Genomic DNA, 20295 nt, shown 5'->3' on the forward strand with positions numbered 1-20295 from the left:
CGCTGCAGATCTGAAGATGTGCTACAAACTAGTCCACCGAATTGTTTATCTACCATCGAGAGAGCCTTTCTTTGAGATCATAGACAGGCGAGTTAACCTACGTAGGCATCGCTTCCAAATAAGAATACCAACGGCTAGAAGGGATTGCTTTTTCCACGGATATAGATGTCGTGTGGCAAGAATATGGAACAGTCTTCCATCAGAACTTGTATGTGCCTCCTACGCAAGATTTGCTTCCACTATTGGGGATTTCGACCTGACTCCGTATGCGAAGTGCTTCCCGTACTGACTATTATTATTATTATTTTCTTCCAGTTTAAGTGCATTTCATGCCTTCTGGGGTTATTGTAAATAAATAAATAAAATATAGAAGAAAGAATATCTTGAACCTTTTTTTTTTAATTCAGATACAAAAAATATCAAGGTTTTAAACTATACAGTGAAACTTCGGCTAACGAGTGATTTGCATAACGAGTAAAAATTTTGAACAAATTTCAACTCGGTTAACGAGCGATGACTCACATTACGAACACAATTTTTTTGCGTTTTGTTTATTTATTTCCACGTTATCACAACTGAGCTGATTGATTTTCCGCTTTCATCCACACATGTACTGTGGAATTTTGGGTAATATTCTCCCCTAAAAATAACATCTCCCGAAAAAACCCTCATTCAGCATGCTTCACCCAGAAAATGAATACACGTGCGAGCATGACTCTATACGAAACTAGAAGTAGCATTGTAACCATACGTATGTGAGGTTGAAGTTTTCTTTTTTAGTTCTGCGTGGAGGAAACTGTGGGCAAATTCCATTATTGAACGTAACTTTGAGGCGCCAGCTCATGAACAAGAGTCATCATTTGTCGAAGGGATTGAGTCCTTGGGGGAAGACATGGCATTGGAGGTGAATGAGAACGACATTCAAGAACCAGTGCAGGAACATCGTCAGGAGTTGACCGTAGATGAAGTGGTGGATCTTCTTTGGACGCAACAGCAAAAGTTTATGGACGATATCCTGTCTGAGGAAGAGACAAGTCCCTCACTTCAAATGATATTTTTAAAAAAATGTATAGAATGTGGGAATCTGTGCAAAATTTTGCAGATAAAGAAGAACCAATCAAATAAAGTTGTAACAAAGCGATCAATAAATCTTTTCAACGACACACACAATGCAACCCATTTCTGAAAATTCTAGAAAGGATTCAAAAGCAAGTTTTTCATTGGAATTGCATTATATATTATATTATTATCGTGTTGTATTATTGATTGGGGCCGTGTATGTTGTTGTTGTTTTCAATCATGTGAATGAACTACTTAATTATGTATGAGTAATGAATTATCCGAGTTTTTATCGTTTCCTACAGAAGAAATTGATTCGAATAGCGAGCGATTCGGGTAACGTCCACGTTGGTGGAACGAATTAAGCTTGTTATCCGAAATTCCAATAGTAGAATTACCTTTATCTTAGAAATGAGGAAATTATTAGCCTGAACGTCATAAAATCTAAGCATACAAACTAAATATTCATCGGGATCATTTTTACTCACATTTCAACGAAAAAAAAATTTTCTGAAACTTTAATAAATGATTTTTATTTTCCCAAATCGATTAAAATTCCTGGCTCCTAGGTGATAAATATTCTGGTAATCGCGAGGAGATTTCTTTTCCAGCTGTTTTATTCATATATTTTTGCGTTTTCTTTCAGTTCATTGTTTCGTTACTACACATGAATGGGGGGGGGGGGGTGAAAAAACACGTATTTTCATTTTCCTGTTTTGGCTGTTTTCTTAGCAATACTGAACTCTACGGACGTTTGCGAAGCCCTTCAGAAACAGCAACGATTACTTACGAGATGTTCGGGTGAAGTCGTTTGAACCTACTTAGCAAGAAACGTGTCCGGAATCCAAAAATTTCGTTCAGTCCATTTACTGAATCGTAAATCGTCAGGTTTTTAACCGTATACGGGGTTAAAATATCTTAAGTTTTTCAACCTGATGCTCCGAATAAGGTTAAGAATAAAAACACAAAATATCTGAAATATTTTCGCGTGTATTTTTTAAAAGAATTTTTCTGAACGTTTAATAAATAATAGTTGTTTTTTCAGATCGGTTAAAATTCCATGTTTCTAGATGATAAATATTTTGGTAATGACGAGGAGATTTCTTTCGATATTTAGTCATTTTTTTTTCCATTTTCTTTGAGTTTGTTGTTACGATAAAACACATGAATGGAAAAAAAATCATTTTACTTCTGTGGTTAATCTAATCGCTAAGTTCTATTTAATCTCCCTCTAAATGTAATTATTATAAGGAGTAGTAAACTCTTGTCAACTTTTCCGATTATTCCTATTCGAAACATGGTAGAGAAACCTGAACCTGTATTTCTATAAAATTTGGTTTCTTTACGTTGCATTAACGAGTGTGTTGTATTTACTAATTCTAATTGTTAATTCGAATTGTTCAACAACAAGCTTTAATGAGACTATGACAACGGAAAATGAACGTTTCATTGCACTTTTGTGGTTAATCTATGATGTAGTGTGGTAAGTATGATGTGGTGGGGTCATAGTTAATTTATATAACAATCACAAATGCAATCTTTCCATTCTGCCTCAATCTAGCCTAGGCGGATTCACAGAGAACAGGGTATACATTATTTCTAGGCCTTTCTTCTTTGTGAAGAGATATTCTATCCAAATTCAGATAATTCTTCTACGTTGTAGTAAAACTTGCCAACTACCCAAAATTTCTGTAGTTTCTACGGATTTCTGCCGTAAAGTACGGAAATACGGCAAATCGTGAAAAACGAATAGTACCATAACACAATTTTTTTCCTGCATAAAAGTCCGAAATACTTTTTCTTTTGTTTCTTGAAGAGTTTGTATAGTTATTAAAATAAAAAAATAACTTTTTATAGTTCCCGTGTGCCTCGAAACCCAATTAGAAAATTGTTGCCCTGTCTCTCCCGATGTCAACAAAAATATTCACTGAGTAAGTACAATATTCACTGAGATATCCGAATTCGAAAGACAAAAAAGAGAAAAATTAGGGAAAAACACAGTATTAAAATGCGGTTACAATAGTTTTCCATTACCTGATAAAGTAAAAAAAATAATAAAAATGCATCGGTAGACACTTATTGAATATACAAAGCCTTTTCGGGACCTGAACTTTGAAAATTTAAAATACACACGTAAATATGTTGTGTTTGGTCAGAACATAACTCCAAAATCACATTTTTAGGATATAAACATTTTCCCTGTCATTTAAAAATCAAAAATAAAGCATACACACAAATATCAATGAAAGTATCATACATCAGCATGTTTGGCGGTATACACGTAGTTGCGAATTAATCTCACTTCGAATTAGTTATAATTAGCTACTTTCAGATAGAAAAGCTGTTTTTTTGTAGATGTTATGTCCTGAACTAACCCCACAAAAATATGGATTTATGTTCCTCAAGATTTCTAAATTCGGAGATGAAATGTTGAAACTCTTAACTATACCTTATTTTTATAAAAAAATTTAAAACATTATTACCTTTCTTTGTGTGTGTGTGTGTCTCTCTCTCTCTCCATGTTGGCGAGCCTCACAATATCACAACCCCAGCTATAGGGGAATTAAAAAACAAGCTATAAGTCGCTTAAATGATTGACACAAAGTAGAGGAACAATTAAAAATTCGTAATACACACAATACGTATTTTTTTAACATTATTTTTTTCCAAGAGATTAACAGCAACACAACACGCCAAAAAATAAACATATTTTTTCATCTACAAAATGAATTTAATCCAGAAGAAAAAAAATTACCTGATCAATAAGCCCTGTATCTAAAAATCGGTTTAAGTTATAAAATACAGAAATTAAGAACTAAAATTAATACAATAGCTCTTTTTCTCTCTGAGAAATTCTTATAAATATTAAAAATGAATCTTGAGACAGAAAAAATAATTATATATGAAAGAGAAAAAAAGAAAAACAAATCCTAGGTAATTAAGGGGATGAAAAAAAAAAAAGATCACGTAAAATATTAAAAATAAAATAAGAATCAGTGTTCTTTCAAAGAACTTACATCATTAATCACCGTTTGCTTGCTACAGTGCTTTGAGCTACACTCTAGAAAATATTGCTGTAAGATGTAAGAAAAGCTGCTTCTCTGGATCCCCCGCCTTACACCTTCAAGAGGCTAATTAAAGCTTTAAAAAAACACTTTTCTCTCTCGAAAAAAAGAAACACTTTCCTTTATTCTTTTTGTAATCTCAGAAACAAAAACAGAGATTTTTTGTTAAAGAGTTCCTTGAATGAGAACAATTTTTCTTACGAGGAAATAGCCAGTCGTTGTAGTACGTAATTGAGAATCTCAGGCATACACCCACACATAATTTGTTTTAAGTCCTTTCGAGTGAACCATGTGCTTATTTTACTGTGTTTATGTTAGATAGAAAATCGCATTATTAGTTTTAGTTGGCTTTTGTCTTAAGGGGATATTTATGAATATCTTGTTTCAAGATATCACGGGAACAATAAAAGTCTTTCGGTAAGTTATCAGTGAAAATAAGTTCCAATTTAGTACATGTATAATAGCGCATATTCCTGTATATTGACAAGATATTATTATTTTGGAAGTAAATTACTTTTTTTTTTTTTCTTTTATAATTACTTTTTGAAAAATAGATTGTTCGCTGGAAGAGATTTATAAATAATTCAGGAGTTTAGAAACAGGGGTGTTCCCCTAAAAAAACAAAAACTATGTTCGAATATTTTCATTAAAAATATATTTTTAATCATTGGTTTGCATAAAATTTGGTGCAGATATTTTGTATTTTCTTATTATATCATATACTATGCTTCTGGTTTCAACCGTGTTGCCCACGCAGAGCAGGGGAAGATTCTATTTTTATAGCCCTTCTCTTGCAAGAAGAAATTGGCAAGAACTTGGGATGCTGTCCATTTGACGAATCGGCAATAAATATAGTAACCATGTCGGAACTCAACCGCACGTTACAATTGGTCAAATTTGCCAAAAACGTTTCCATTATGTCAGAGCATAAAACAAATTATATCGGTTTTCTCGATCAGGAGAAATTAAACTTTTTGTTTGCAATACATCAAGAAAATCGGCCTTTGTCGTGAGCGTAATCAGCGTTTCATAAATTTTACTGATTTGGTCTAGGATTTAGCACTTGGTGGTTGGACCGCAACTTTTGATCCGTTTGACGCTCGTTTTTCTGGTGACTGTTTTCTGGCGTGAACATATTTCCTGGTGACGATTAATAAAATATATACTTAATTTTACGAAAAGCCGGCAACCACGATTGGAGAACTGGTCAGCGTAAGGGAAAAATAGTACCGAAGGTTGAGGGTTCGTTTTCCACTCAAACCTCTGGCTCCCTCTTTCTTCCCTCACTTCCATCTTCGTTTCTTGATGAACTAAAATTTATATTTATTTCATTTTCTAATATTAATAAAATTCAATTTTTATTACATTTATTACAATTTTTTCGAAGTCCTTCATAATATTATATTTACCAGCAATCCCCAGATGCACAAGGTAACGGGGTTGTTTCCAAACAGTTTACGTATCAAGACGGGGATACGAAAGTTGAAGCCACTGTAGGGAGCCGACCAATCCCATAGTTATAATGAAAATAGATTCATTCGGAAACGAAACATTGAATTTGCGTTGCGTCGACCCGCTGAATTTATTGCAAGTCAATATTAATATTTTTATATTATGCAATTATTATCATGACCATTATATTATTATTAAATCATATATCATTGTAATATTATCACGAGAAACGCCATGACAAAATAAAAGAGGAATCGTTAAAGAACCCTAGTGTTCCGCGATAAGTTGCCAAACGAAACAGCCGGAGACACACTTTACTCGAAGAAATTGCCTCCTCTGATATTGCGCAAGCGCGTGAGTCTAGATCAAAAGTTGCGGTCTCGGCGGCTAAAGTCTTTTGTTGGCTAGAAAGGACTATGGAATTGACGATCAAAAATGGTGTCAACAACTCGATTTTGAACCTCGCCAATCTTTCAGCGCTTGTAGCTCACCAATATATTCAGATATCTCTATGGAGATGATGTCACTCTTCATAAGATTTTTTCTGCTCAGTTTGCGTGTAGATCTCCCAAAAACTTCGCGAATTTGAGTCTTGTCAGACTTTTTTTCCATAATCAGTTATAGACCATAATTCGAAAACGGTTCGAGATAGGACAGGGTTGGTAGGAAGCGTCACGCTCCACTCAGGTTTGTCTGTCATCCCCTTTCGTTTGGCAGCAGAGGACACGTTCAGCCTGTATATGTAAAATTTGGCGACCGTCGATCTAAAATTGTAGATTTGTATAAGGAACACACACACACACACACACACACACACACACACACAGAAGATCAATTTTATATCTGTAGATTTATATCTCCTTAGAACGCATGGAATTTGTGTATAAATTTATTTATACTCGCAGTCCCATTCATTTTGCAGAGCTGAAACATCTGATATTCATTCAAACAAATGAAAACTATTCATACTACATGCGTCAGACATCGATCTAATCCAATATGACAAAATCACGTTCCATTCACTTTGATTAGATTCCAGGGACTTGTTCGAATATAGGATTCATCTCTCATTTCTCTCTCCACAGAATATGGGGGAAAAAGAAGAAAAGAAACTATGAGAGAGTCGAATATTCCGGATCCAAATGTCTATCTGCATTCTTCATTATACCTGAGCGATATTGTATTATTCCTTTTCCTATTTTTCCATGTCACAATTGTAAAAGGAATGTCATGGATACATGATAGACAAATATGCCGTACAGTCATCACACGTTACCGGCACACCCGTCATAAAAATGAAATGAAAAAAGCTCTAACAAATCAAATACGAATACCCTCCAACACATAAAAGAAAGAAATCATCGAACAGCCTTGAATAAATGTTCTTCTATCCCTAGAGAATACAAAAAAAATAAAGAGTAGAAAAAAACGGCATGCAAAAATGCGATGCAAAACAAACGCTGATATAAGAGTAGATGTAGGCGAAAAGCATCGTGTTTTGGCACTGGTGAAATAGCTCTAGGAATAATGGTATTGCCTGTGGTCACGCGAACAGGCTTAACATACATAAATCTTTCTGGAGCAATGATTACCTTTTGCGCAAACTATCCCAGGTTCGAGGATTTTCAAGATAAATTGGAGTGGAATTCTAGAAACAAAAAACGCGTGACTTGTTGCAAAGTAGTTCTCGAATAAAATTTCCAGACATTCGTCAATATGTAATGCGGTCATAATCAGAGCATTTATTCCGCGAATACATGAAATCATGTATAAAACCCATATTTCTTCACAGAAATAGTGTACGCACTTTAGATTTAAAGTGTTGATGTTTGGTTTCTCCATTCGAACAGGCATTATTTAACTTTATTGGTTGATAATTCAGTTTACAATATTTCTAAGCATTATTTAATTCTCGAAAAGCTTCAACCGATGATGAACTCTCTGAATCCAATACATATTTTAAAATTTATTCGAAATTCCGTCTGGTTAAAATTGTTTGGAAGACATCGAAAAAATTAGGAAAATTCGAAGTTCGTAACAAATTTAGAAAAAATAATAAATAATCAACAAATTTACACATAAGAGTTCGGTTATCAGTAACATGTTTGAAATAGAGTCTTGAAATTCAAGAAAAAATTCCTGCAGAAGCTCAGTTTAGTAGTGGACATAGGATTTTCTGGAGTGGGGGCGGCGGCCTTGTGTTTTTTTGTTACTACTACTACTATTTGTGTGTAGTGCTTCTTATATGCAGTGCTGATAAGTTCCACCAATATTTCTAACTATAAGCGAAGCGTAATGTTTGAATAATTGTACCGTTGTAGGCCTGTTGCTCTCTGCGGAAAGGCTTTTTAACTGAGAGATCGACTCGCATTTGCACCTCAAAGTTGGGAATCACAGAGTACCAACTTCAGCCGACCACCAGTATGGCGCGACAGTGGGGTTCGACATGAGTCTTCATGATGCGAGTCCGTCATGTTATTTTATTGCAAACACACACCATAATCTCAAAGGTGGAAGGCGTTTAACCTCCCCCTCCTTCCCGTGTATGCTTATTGTTGGGCTTAACATCATTATACTCTGATTTTTTTTTTATGAACACGTGCTATGTTGGGGAAAAAAATTGTTTTTTTTAAAAAAGTGAAAATAATCGCTGTTTAGGAGCACACTAACTGCAAAATACCCTATGATTATTAGAGTACGTCCTAAAAAATTCCCCTAGATTCATTTACTGCCCCCCCCCCCACTCCACCCGGTCAATATGCACACAATGTGACACCGCACGACCATTTTTGCTATGAGAAATGATGCAGGATGAGAAGTTTACAAAGAAAACGAACTTCACAATACAGCTGAAGAGAATGAAGAACACAATTTAAGAAATCGTACCTAAAACCCGAGAAAAAATATATTATTGCTATCTCATAACATGCCGGAGTGGGTACCAGCTCACGTCACCACACTGACAGAGCCTGTTAACTGCCACTGGTTACCCTTGTATTTGAAGGTCGCGTTTTAGTTAAAAGGTATTAGAGCAGTGACGTCACACACCTGAGATTTGGGACCATGCCTACTGAGCCAAAGCGGAAAGAACAACTCCAAAGGGATGAGACAATCCTTACTATATAGCTCTTGTCTTTCCCACGTGCGTACTTGAATCCAAGCTTTAATGTTTGGTTCTGCTGAGTTAATATTTCTTCCAGGTTTCCTGCTTATTATTATTATTATTGAAACTTCTATAGCGACATAGAAGTGAAATTTCGTTAGGGAAAGGAAACCATTACAAAAAGAGAAACTTTTTTTTTTCCACAAAACCTACTCCATAGAATAGGGAATGGAAATACAATAAGAAATAGAATTGTGTGATGAAGTTCCAAGAAGCAGATTGGTTGTGATAGTGGTGGAGGGCGGTCGGTAGACATTCGGTCATGTAAGAAGATAAAGTTGGTGGAGGGAGGAGTCTGTTGGACAGTTTGCGTCGTACAAAGACAGTTTATTACGTTCCTTGCCCGAGTGGCGCAGTGGTAAAGATGCTCGTCTTCCACTGTGAAGGTTGCCATCAAGGTCCATGGGTTCGAATCCGGGCATAGAACATCAGAAGCAAGTTCGAGCCTGGGGCGACCACCGATGGATGAAGCCTGCATTTCCCTCCCAACTCCAATGGTGGGAAATTACCGTATGGCGATATATGGCCGGAGTTGGTGTGCGGTGAAGTAGTAGTTTGTTACCTTCCCTCACCCCCGCGACGCCGTACCCCTTGGCCACAGGAGAGTATGTTTCGCACGCGAATACAAGTTTTGTGACGTCACAGTGAAAGCTTCTAATTGGCTGTTCGGTCATAACATTGTATATCCAGAGCACTTCACTTTTTTTTTATTTTTCCTCTTTTCTCTTACTCTTCACTCGTGCACTAGACCCCTGCACTAGACTTCAGTCAGATCGCGAAAAATTTTTAGTGAACAAATTCGCCACACGTAGGCTTTATTATGAGATTAATATGGGATTTCATTAAATTTAAGATTTTTAAATTCATTTTTAAGTAACTAAAATTACGTTTAATGGAGGTGAATCTAGTCATGTGAATTCTAGAAGTATCTCTTCTATCGCGCGAGATTCTCATGCAGATTTTTATCTTTCTTTTTGTCCATCTCTTTTGGATTGTTCTCAAACTGAGCATCGTGTTTCCGTGCATGACCAAATGAATCGTAAAAAGTCTTCACCTAAGCAAACGTTAACCCAGTGCTGATGAAAGTGGAATGAAATCTAAAGAGATAATCGCGTATTTGAACTTTATTTCCTTATCAGCAGAATAACCCGGAAATAACAAGCATTTGCCTCACATGCCCACTACAAAACACAAACAAATATACAAAAGAAAATACTATAAAAAAAAGTAAACGTAATAGTCGGGAATAGTGCCGCAACAATTTCCAATTATTGCTATATGAGGCGTAATATAGTGGGAGAGAAGAAACACAACAGAGAAGGAAAGAGCGCTTTTCAGGATTAATGTCAAGCAATCGCGACTGGAATTCGGAACTCATGAGAAATTGTGTTGTTTCCTTACAGAATTTTTAAACGAATAAGCAGGAGAAACTGCTGGTTCCGCAAAGTCAAGCTGGGACATAAATAGATACAGTGGAAACACTTTAGGCGATTTCAAGCCATCAAACATATTGGGCATAGCAATATGGTGGATCCGACATTTCACCCCCGACATTTAGCACCTAGAAATACCGTCTGGACATTTGGCCTGCCCTGACCGCATGACTGATCATTGACTGGGTGAGTGACCGTATGAGTGACCATATATGTAAGTGGCTGACCGTATGTGAGAGTGAATGGCTGTATGAGTGACCATATATGCAGGTGACTGACCGTATGTGTGAGTGAATGACTGTATGAGTGACCGGCTGAGTGACTGTCTTTCACTTGGTAACTCGTACTGTAAGGGCAGACGAAAATAGTGAATGAATGTCTAACTCAATCACTGATACGGTTTCTCACTTTCGCTACTGCCGCCATCTGGGGGAAATTTTCTGAAGTTATTGGTATGGGAGGCTACTGAGCTTCTGCTTCAGCGCATTACGCCACAGTGAGTAAATATGAGAGTAATGGCCGTGGCTCTCCCGTGGTGTATATGATCAGCGCGCCTGTCCGGTTTGCTTGAGAGCTGGGTTCCTTTTCCGGCGGAGACCAATAGACTTTTCTTTCCGAGTTCATCTCGGCATAATATCCAGAAAATAGCCTTTCAAAATCAAAAATCATCTTACTCTCGCTTTTCGATCTATGTTTAATTTCAATTTTCCACTGGCAGAGAGATTGCGGATATTTCCCTGTTTTAACAGAACATTTTAACTATTCAGTGATTTATGAAAAAATAAATTATTTTCCAAGTTAACCGTATAAGACAGAAAAAAAATGCATATGGAATTTGAATTTCTTTCTAGAACATAGCCCCGATGACATTTATTCCGGTTCAAAGTTCCAACGGCAGCATTGACCAAGTGACAGACTGATTTACTCTAATGGAGTTGAGGAGGGATTTCAAACCGGATCTGTTCCTGTGGATTCTTTTTCCTCTATATTCTCCTTAACGTATAAAAATATCCACTGACCGAACAGGAGAAAGGGATTCCGGAGTTGTCTGTTAAGTTGAGGGCAGATCCAAGTTTGGCAATCAATCAACTGCCAAAAGAAACCATAAATCCTCTTCCTCCTACTTTCACATTTTCGTAATCCTTCCCTTCGTATCAGCCATTCTTATTTAAACCTGGACCTTCACTATCTTCAACGTTTCCTCTTCTATTTTGTTCCAGATAGGCAAAATAAAAAGTCTCAAACACACGTGATTTCTTGTCATTCATTATGCATGGGAATAATATGAGTATGAATAATTTTATAGCTATGAATATTTTCCACCTAACAGAAAACATGACCTGGAGTGGGAGACACGTTGCTTTATAACGTCATTATGGAAAAGAAATACCTTTCTGGCCTCGTTTCTTCCAGGACCCCGAAGGCTTCGTGATATTATTTTTCACATCTCTTTGATAACGTGAAAAACACTCCATCAATAAACATTAATATTGCATTATGTATTTCATATATTGCGATTTCCTAACCTGTGGCGTCGATGCGAATGAATTATGGTGTCTTCCATTACCTTATCCAAGTATACATGGCGTATTTCGAAACACATAATACGTACGTCAATCATTGATGCATCTCTTAATGCATTTTCTTTTCCTGTGATTGATAAATATAATATGCTATTATATTGGTTCCATGAAACATGAAATAATGGAATCATTGCAGCGTATATATTGCGTGACTAAGATGAGTGAAATGATTTTTCTTAGAAAATATTTTGGGTGTTGAATTCAAATATAAATGTAAGAAAGTCTCCATCACGTAGTGTTTTTCTCTACGCATGATAGACATTTTTTTAATAAATGTGTTACGGTGAATGTGATAAATCCGAACATTATATATAATAACCGATCATTATTCATAATTGTCGGGCATTTTGGTACGTTTGACAAATTTCCCTAGATTAATCATTTTACCGGTGTTTATGCATAGTACCAGAGCATCGTTGTGTGGTAAATTCAATAAGTACTAAAAAAATTATCACTTTCACTGGTGATTATGCATAATACCAAAGCATCGCGTAGTATAATTATTTTCTTCATACACATGCATACAATATCTAGTGTACCCATGTGTATACACAAAACTGAAATAATATGCATTTTTCTAGTATTTTCTAAAAATAATTCCTTTTTCTTCTCTTATGAATCGCGTTGTTGTCTTCTTTCTGCGAAAACCAACAGTGATAAGTCATCATTGGAGGGTCCCCTTCTGCCTCTTCCACGGTTTGAATCTTTGTGTTGGTGGAACCTTTCTCATTGTTCATCACGGACAGGTTGGCAGAGAAGAAAATCGAATTTTTTTGGAGACATTAGATATCCAATATTTCTTTCTAACAGCGGAGAAGATCTTGAAAAAGCTGTTAGTAATTTTCCTCTTTTTGGTTTCTTAAGAAAAATCTTTCATCACACACTTGAATGATTATCATGCAGCGAGTTACTTTATACTCAGAACATCTGTGAAATCAGGCCTTCATGATATTTTCCCATCAGTCCCAGCGGCGTACGCAGGAACGGCTTAATAGTAACATAATGGTTTTGGAGATGATGGTGGTCATGTGTAACACAAAACTTCTGTAATAAACGATTTGGAGGCATTCTGTTCGTTATTTTCGTACCTTTTCTTCCAATTGTGTCCGTCAGCGCCACCTATCGGCGGTTCTTGGAGTTATTTTTTTCCTGTCTTACAAAAAATCCCCGTGACATAGTGACGCTAACCCTGCAAACCGTTTTTTATTTCGGTTATTTTTCCGGTTTTTATGAAGTTTTAAAGTTTCTACGCGGACTTTTTGCCCACTCTGTACTATAAGGAGAAACCGTCTTTGAAATAGATAAATCTAGTATGAAGACACTTTTTCACGTAATCCTTTCAAGTGATTTCTCTAATTTAGTTTCTTTTTTTGCCTGTTCATTCTAGATAAATAGACATTGATGAACACTTCCGTCAATATTTGAACTAGATACTTGTTTGAAGCGTCCATTTCATTGATCCCTGACATCGTCTTTTTACGAGATTCTCTATGAAGAGAGAAAAATCAAAACAACGATTCTTCCTTTAAATCCTTATCGGCTAATTTGTTTCCAATAGTTCAAATTTTATTACGTAATTTTCATGTACAGTTTGCTTACTTACTGTCTCAATCATTCATGAACAAAATATTTTTCGTTTCCCAAGGTGCTATATGAAATTTTGTTTCTTTAGATGGTTTTACATATAATTACCAATGATAGTAATATTTTGCAATCATTTTGGATGTTGTCAAGTGACTGTCTGTCAGTCTGCCGATAATTCTTGGATTGTACTCATAAATTACCAATGAAACATGACCCGTTTTAGACCGCTCTCCCAATTCGAGATTTTATTTTATATAGGGTGTCCTGTAAGTGTTAATGTCGCTTATCCCATCAACCGTCCGTCGTAGAGTAGGGATTTCAATTTAACAAAAATATGTTCAAAAGGTGATCAAAATTACCCTGTACCAGTTTTGAGAGTGAAAATACAGTTTGTCACAAGCAAAAGAAAAATTTTTTTTTTTACTGTTCCCCTGTTCTCTAACTTCGGACCAGACATTTTTTACCCTGCCTCTCCAGAGGCCAACAAAAAAAAATTCAAGTTTTGATAAATGGAGGAAAGTTGGGAAATTACAGCATAAATGAGGGAAAGGAGCGGTGCCCGTTAGTTTTTGCTGAACTTTGATAACTTTTCTCTGATATCTGAATTAAAATATCTTAGCGAATATTGCACTTCTCTTTCCATGTAGGAATCTCTCTCTCTGCTTGTAGGAATCTCTCTCTCTGCTTGTAGGAATCTCTCTCTTTGCTTGTAGGAATCTCTCTCTCTGCTTGTAGGAATCTCTCTCTCTTCTTGTAGGAATTTCTGTCTCTCTCCTTGTAGGAATCTCTGTCTCTCTCCTTGTAGGAATCTCTGTCTCTCTCCTTGTAGAAATCTCTCTTTCTCCTTGTAGATATTTTATTTCCCCATCCAAAATTATTTTCATCCATTTTTCTTAGCTCTTGAAAATCATAGATACGTAACTGCAAACAATTACTAATCGCTTTAATATATATATATATTTTTTTTTCATTTTTGACTCTCAAACAACTACGTAGCTTCAATTATTGAAGCAACTGATTATGTTTTTGCCCTTGAAATTCACAAAAATTAACTCCCACACGATAACATCACCACAACAAACGTCTGAATCTAGCTGAAGTTTGATAAATGCGCTTTAAAAATATGTTTCGGAAGTTAGATTCACGGGAATATAAACTTTCTTTATTTTCTTGTTTCTTCCCGATAAGGTTTTCCGCAAACAAAATAGGATTTAAGAGGAAAAAAGAAAATTGAAGCAAAAGAGAATTTCATACACACAGTAGTACTCAAAACGCTCTACTTTCAGCGGGAGTAAGTGGGCGTTATTAGCTGAATTCGCACCTTGGAGAAAAGTGAATTTACCGATAAGAAGATTTAAATAAGATTACAAAGAAATTCGTGTTTCGAAACCGGTTGAAAATTCCTTACATGCATAACATAACGCAACATGATTTATTTGTCCCCAATCTATTACGATTAAACTATAAAAATAGAGTTTACAATCACAAGAGAGAACTAAATTATATTTGAATTGACACGGTAGAACAGTTAATTGATAATGTGATGAAGAAAGCTGGGACAGGGAAGAGAGCAGTACGAAAGTTTTTAACAACTGGCTGTTGCGAAGATGAATTTTGGGAAGGGAGAAAATTCAACTACATTTGCGGGAAATCAAACCCACGTCCTTTCACTTTCCGCGTGGACGCCCTAGACTACAAAGGCAACGAATCTCTCAATCTTTCTTCTGAGCTCGTGTGCACTGAAAAGGACCGTACGCGGACGAACGGACCTTACTCAGGCCAAGCTCACAACTGCTGACGCTGCTTGATTCGGTGCCTTTGTAGTCTAGTGGTTCAGGGCGTTCACCCGGAAAGCTAAAAGACGTGGGTTCGATTCCCCGCAAAGGCAGTTTAATGTTTTCTCTTTGCAAACTTCATCTTCGCAACAGCCAGTTGTTAAAAACCTTTATAGCAGAGAGTGACGTCATACTTTCAAGACAGCAGTAGCAAAATGCTTTCGAACCTATGACGACATCTCTGTACTTGTGATACACATAGATTTTCGTATTTCTTTTGACCTGATTAAAAAATACAAAGAACGAAGTATATATCTATCTCTCGGCCCATTACGTGTAAATATATTTATTAATTAAATTAAAAAGTGAGTTATATAACAACTAAAAGCTCATATAATAGAATTTTATAATATAGATTTTTTTTTAACATTAATTCAATGAAAATTGTTAATAATATAGAAGAAAGAAGAAAAACTAGACAAAAGTAAAAATTAAAATAAACTGAATCTACACGTGATATTAACTCTCTGAATAAGCAAATCGAGTTATTGTTTCCATTTTAATTTGCCTGTCTATTCATTTATTATTTGATATAGCAATTAGATATCAGGTTAAATTAATTCTTTATTTCGTAGTATTTGTTTAAATTTTATTTATTTTCTTTTTATTCATTAATTTGTTATTGTGACATTGCTATTGCAGTACCTCACTAACTGTAGTTAATGAAACAAAAGGGAAGTTTCCTTCACAGTCAAAGGAGTTTAATCTGATATATATATATATATATATATATATATATGTACATTTGTTAACAATGACCGAGTAGGTCACTTCACAAGGCGTGTTGATGGGGGAGGTGGGAATAAAAAGGTATGGAACCTATAGGGTTACTTATGAGAGCACAAACGGAAGACATCATGCCGTTTTAAGACTTGGGGGATAATGGGGTGAAGGAAAAGAAAACCTCTTATCAGTGGTGACACAAGTGCTTTTGTATATAGATAGCAACATCGACACCAAAATAGTCAGAAACACACTCGTTTCACAAATTTATAGATTCGGACACATTTGTAATAATAAACAGGAATTCAGTACATCACTCCCCAATCTTTTCAAAGCTTCATCTGGCAACAGTATTCCAACCGCCTTCTTCAACGACATTTTTAAAAATTCTCCTCTGAACAATCTTTGTAAAATATTCCCTGTAATTATTGTATTCCTGTAACTTTGTGTATATTTTTCTGATGCTTCTTTGAGCTTATATTCTGAAGCTCTGTATATATTTTCCAAATATTGTATTCTTTTAACATTTTTTCATTGTCTTTTTTTCGTCCAACATATTTTAGAGAAGGCAGGCGTCGGGGAACAAGAGTTGGCATTTTTAATGCAATTACTCATAGCCATCCTTCAGAAACGCCTATACTTTTCGAACCATGCATGGGGTTCCCCCGATGACGATCCACTGTATAGGTTCCATTTCACTCTCATAAAATTCATTTTTGTGTTTTTCCTTTGTCTTAAAATAATACTTTTTTTGCATATTTATATTTTTGAAAGAACAAGTGAGCAGCACTAGCGCTTTTGTCATTCAAAAAGATACTTTTTTACAACCTCTTCATTTTTTTATCTTCATTTCTCTTGTATTTTATCCTTTATTACGAAGTCATTTCGCGGGTTTCTTGGAGTTCGTTATAACGGGATTCGACTGTATTGCAATTTCTGACTAATACATGCTAATTAATTACTCATAACTTTTTCCATTATTTTGAACGATATTAAACAAGCGATCTTCCACACTGAAATAATTAAACTTTGTAGAAGTTGTGAGTTCAAATTATACTATTCAGTTTCTGTGGCGTTCACTGAGCTGAACTGTCACTCATTGAAGTAGACTTAATGAATACACTGCTGAGAGATCAGTACTCTATGGTGACGAGTCCCTAGAGTCATATTTTTTTATTTTGAAATAAGTTGCACATATGGAATGGAACACTTTCTTGCTGAAAATAAGAAAAAACTTCCGAAACCAAAAATTCAACCAAAACGAATGAAATGATTTTCTAATGTCTCTATGTATTGCATTCTGCCTCCTATCCAGAATAGCTAATGATGCGCGTCCATTGAATGTGGAGGTCGCCCATACCACCGCGCAGGCTCCACCCTGATGTATGCCAAAGTATGAGCGTACCTTATCAGATGGTGATATATTGTATATGCATCATTCATCTAAGTTAAATTTTTTTCCGTCATTTACATCGGTATCTCTCCATAAGTAACGTGGTTTTGAGTCCAATGTAACCTCTCAAAACTTGCGGCGTTGTGTGTATCACACATACTATTCCAAATGAGTCTAAAAATGTGTGATGAATAGAGTCGGGCCCCTCATTATAACAATAGCAAAGTTCACGATCGTACGCCGATGTAATGGTATAATACATGTTTGAATTACCATTACGATTTAGATTGTTTAACAACGACGCGGCACTTGGGTATTACGCATTATCGCCGGTTAAAGTGATAATTTTTTAGTACTTATTAAATTCACGAACAACGCTTGGGTACTATACATAATTGCCTGTACAAATGATGAAATGTAGAGAAATTTATCAAACTTACCTCAATGCAATGCAATTACGCATAACAACCAGACATTATGCATAATACTGAATTTATCATATTTATCGCTACATATGCAAATACGACAACAGGAAAAATGTGTGTCAAATGCAATTTGTATGGCTCAATTGATTTTGCCGGTAAAATGTAATAATCTGACAAGCTATATAATTTTGAAATCATTGAAGAGAATTATTATTACGCCATTCTATTTCATTTCACTTATTCAATAAAAGACAATAGAATTCAAACATCTTCAAGGAAGTAAATTAGAATTTTTTTTTTTCCTCCCTTCGTGATCATCCAACAGGAACATCCAACTCTATTGAATTATTTATGACATCTTTCTGGAATTTCCATTCCTATCAAGGATTCCAAAAAAAAAAAAAAACAAACCTTTCCCTTGTAGGTTTTTCAGCAACATCAATGAGGATTGTCATGGCTTGCCTTCCTTTCAAATACTATTGAAAAAAAAGAAGACACGGGACTTTTCTTGAAACGTCTGTTTCAATAGTATATTTGACGATTTTATTTCCGTCTCAATATTTATAACTTATTCTGAGCGATTTCCATTACATTCTGATTCAACTGTTGGACAGAGCCTTGTTTTATGTGTGCTCTTTTATGATGTACGCCCTGTGTTAAAATAGTGTTTCACGAGGTAAAAAGATCATTCCTGCCTCGTAAAAGGAAACGTAGGAAATTCAAGGACAACATCTGTTGAGCTTAAAAAAAATCCTGGTTGGTTACATACCTGCAGTATTTTGTGCGTGTATATGTTGCAGTAAATACGATAAACCGTATGTTTTACTTCTAATGCATACCAATCAATCACCTTGGTAATTTCCATAAATTTATCACTTTTAACGGTGAATATGCGTAACACCCAAGCATCGTTGGTAAATTTGATAGATAACGAAACAATTTCCACTTTTACCGGCGATCATGCATAATACCCTAGTGTGATTGGTGAATTATGATAAATATGAAAAAAATTCCAAATGTGTTTGCTGAACATAGTAGGCCCCGATATAATGATAATGAATTTTACAATCACACCTCGATTTAACGTCAAATTAGAAAGTTATTGCCTTCGCTTTCCTTGATGACCAACAAAAAAAAAATCCCACGTTTCCAGTGCAATATTCGCTGAGATATCTGAATTCAAAAATATGAGGCAAGTTGAGAAAGATCAGGATAAACAACGGACAACGTCTCTATTCTTCTATAATGCTGTTTTTCCCAACTCATCTCAGATTTTTGCATAGTTATTAAAATTGAAAAAATAGCCTCTTTTATCTTCTATACGGAAACCCTGTCCTCAGAAACCCAGTTAGAAAATCGTTGCCCTTTTCCTCCTGCGAGAGGCGAACGAAAGGAATTCCACGTTTCGGAAATACTTCAATTAAAAAAATAGAGGAAAATTGGAGAAAAACTTCCTCGCATTTTCCGTTAATTTATGTCACTTTGTTTTTCCGAATTCATCTCCATTTTTTGAATTCGAATATCTCAATGAATATTCCACTTAGAAACACAAAGTTTTCCGGTCTTTCGTAATTGCTCCAACGGTTTCAAGTTCAGCTCGCTGTGCTAGAATACAAGAAACAGCCGAAAAATTAGATATGATTTAAGAATCAGGAATGTGAAAAATCGACCATCGCCGCTCACTGTTGGCAAGAGGGACAAATTTCAAGAAGCGAGACTTTTCCACGAAATTAAGTTCACAACTGATTTAGATTTCTACGAGGGCACATATATTCGCTCCTTTAAAAGTACAGGGTGGACAAAAAGTTCATAGAAACTTTAAAAATCCATAATAACCGGGAAAATAGCCAAAATAAAAAACGGCTTGCAGTATTAGCATCACTAGGTCACGAGAATTTGGGAAAAATAACAAAAAAACAGCCGATAGGTGGCGCTGACTTATACAAGTCAAAGAACGTAAATAACGAACAGAATGCCTCTAAATCTTTTATTACAGCAGGATGTGTTCCACCAGATCACAGGGGATAACATATTTCAGGCGAGACACAAATTCCGCAACGGCAGAGTGCAGCAGGTCCACATACATGGTTTACAACGGTGAACTGATTGTGGATTAGAAGCGCAAGTTCTTATAACCGCCTCATTTGTGTATTTCCACCGTTGCTCGTACTAGCGCAACCTATCGGCTGTGTTTTAGTTTTTTTCCTGTCTTAAAAACATTTCCGTCACCTAGCGATGCTAACCCTGCAAACCGTTTTCTATTTCGGTTATTTTTCCGGTTTTTATGAATTTTTAAAGTTTCTACTGACCCTGCATATTAGTAAACTACGATAAATAAACATCATCGATCACACCGCCATGACATAGATTCATTACGAGCGGAAATTCTAAGAAAATCCGGATACACCAATCAGGTAGCTCCATTTCACAAGCGTCCAATCAGGACGATGCATTAGTCTTACACGCAGGCTCTCAGGTTCATTTTGACCACAACGTTTGAAGTGAACAGACGTACTTTTTTTCCGCTGAGCAACCGAATATCAATACTTTGAATGCAATCTAATTGGAATCCTCGGTCAG

At 35.7% G+C, this 20295-nt stretch overlaps 1 long non-coding RNA gene across 1 annotated transcript in view; it reads right to left on the reverse strand.

Annotated features, from left to right (window-relative positions):
• Positions 1 to 599: 599 nt before the first annotated feature.
• LOC149071753 (uncharacterized) overlaps positions 600 to 20295 on the reverse strand; it is a 41270-nt gene continuing 21574 nt past the window's right edge. The window contains exons 2-3 of the long non-coding RNA XR_016194585.1: positions 3543 to 3611; positions 600 to 1019 (exon numbers count right to left, since the gene is read on the reverse strand). This is a non-coding gene — a long non-coding RNA (uncharacterized LOC149071753). The remainder of the gene's footprint in view (positions 1020 to 3542; positions 3612 to 20295) is intronic.

The sequence above is a fragment of the Pholcus phalangioides genome, unplaced genomic scaffold (assembly GCF_987345545.1).
Source record: "Pholcus phalangioides strain wild (caught in Gottingen) unplaced genomic scaffold, Ppha-v1.0 ptg000018l_1, whole genome shotgun sequence".
Classification (NCBI taxonomy): Eukaryota; Metazoa; Arthropoda; class Arachnida; order Araneae; family Pholcidae; genus Pholcus; species Pholcus phalangioides.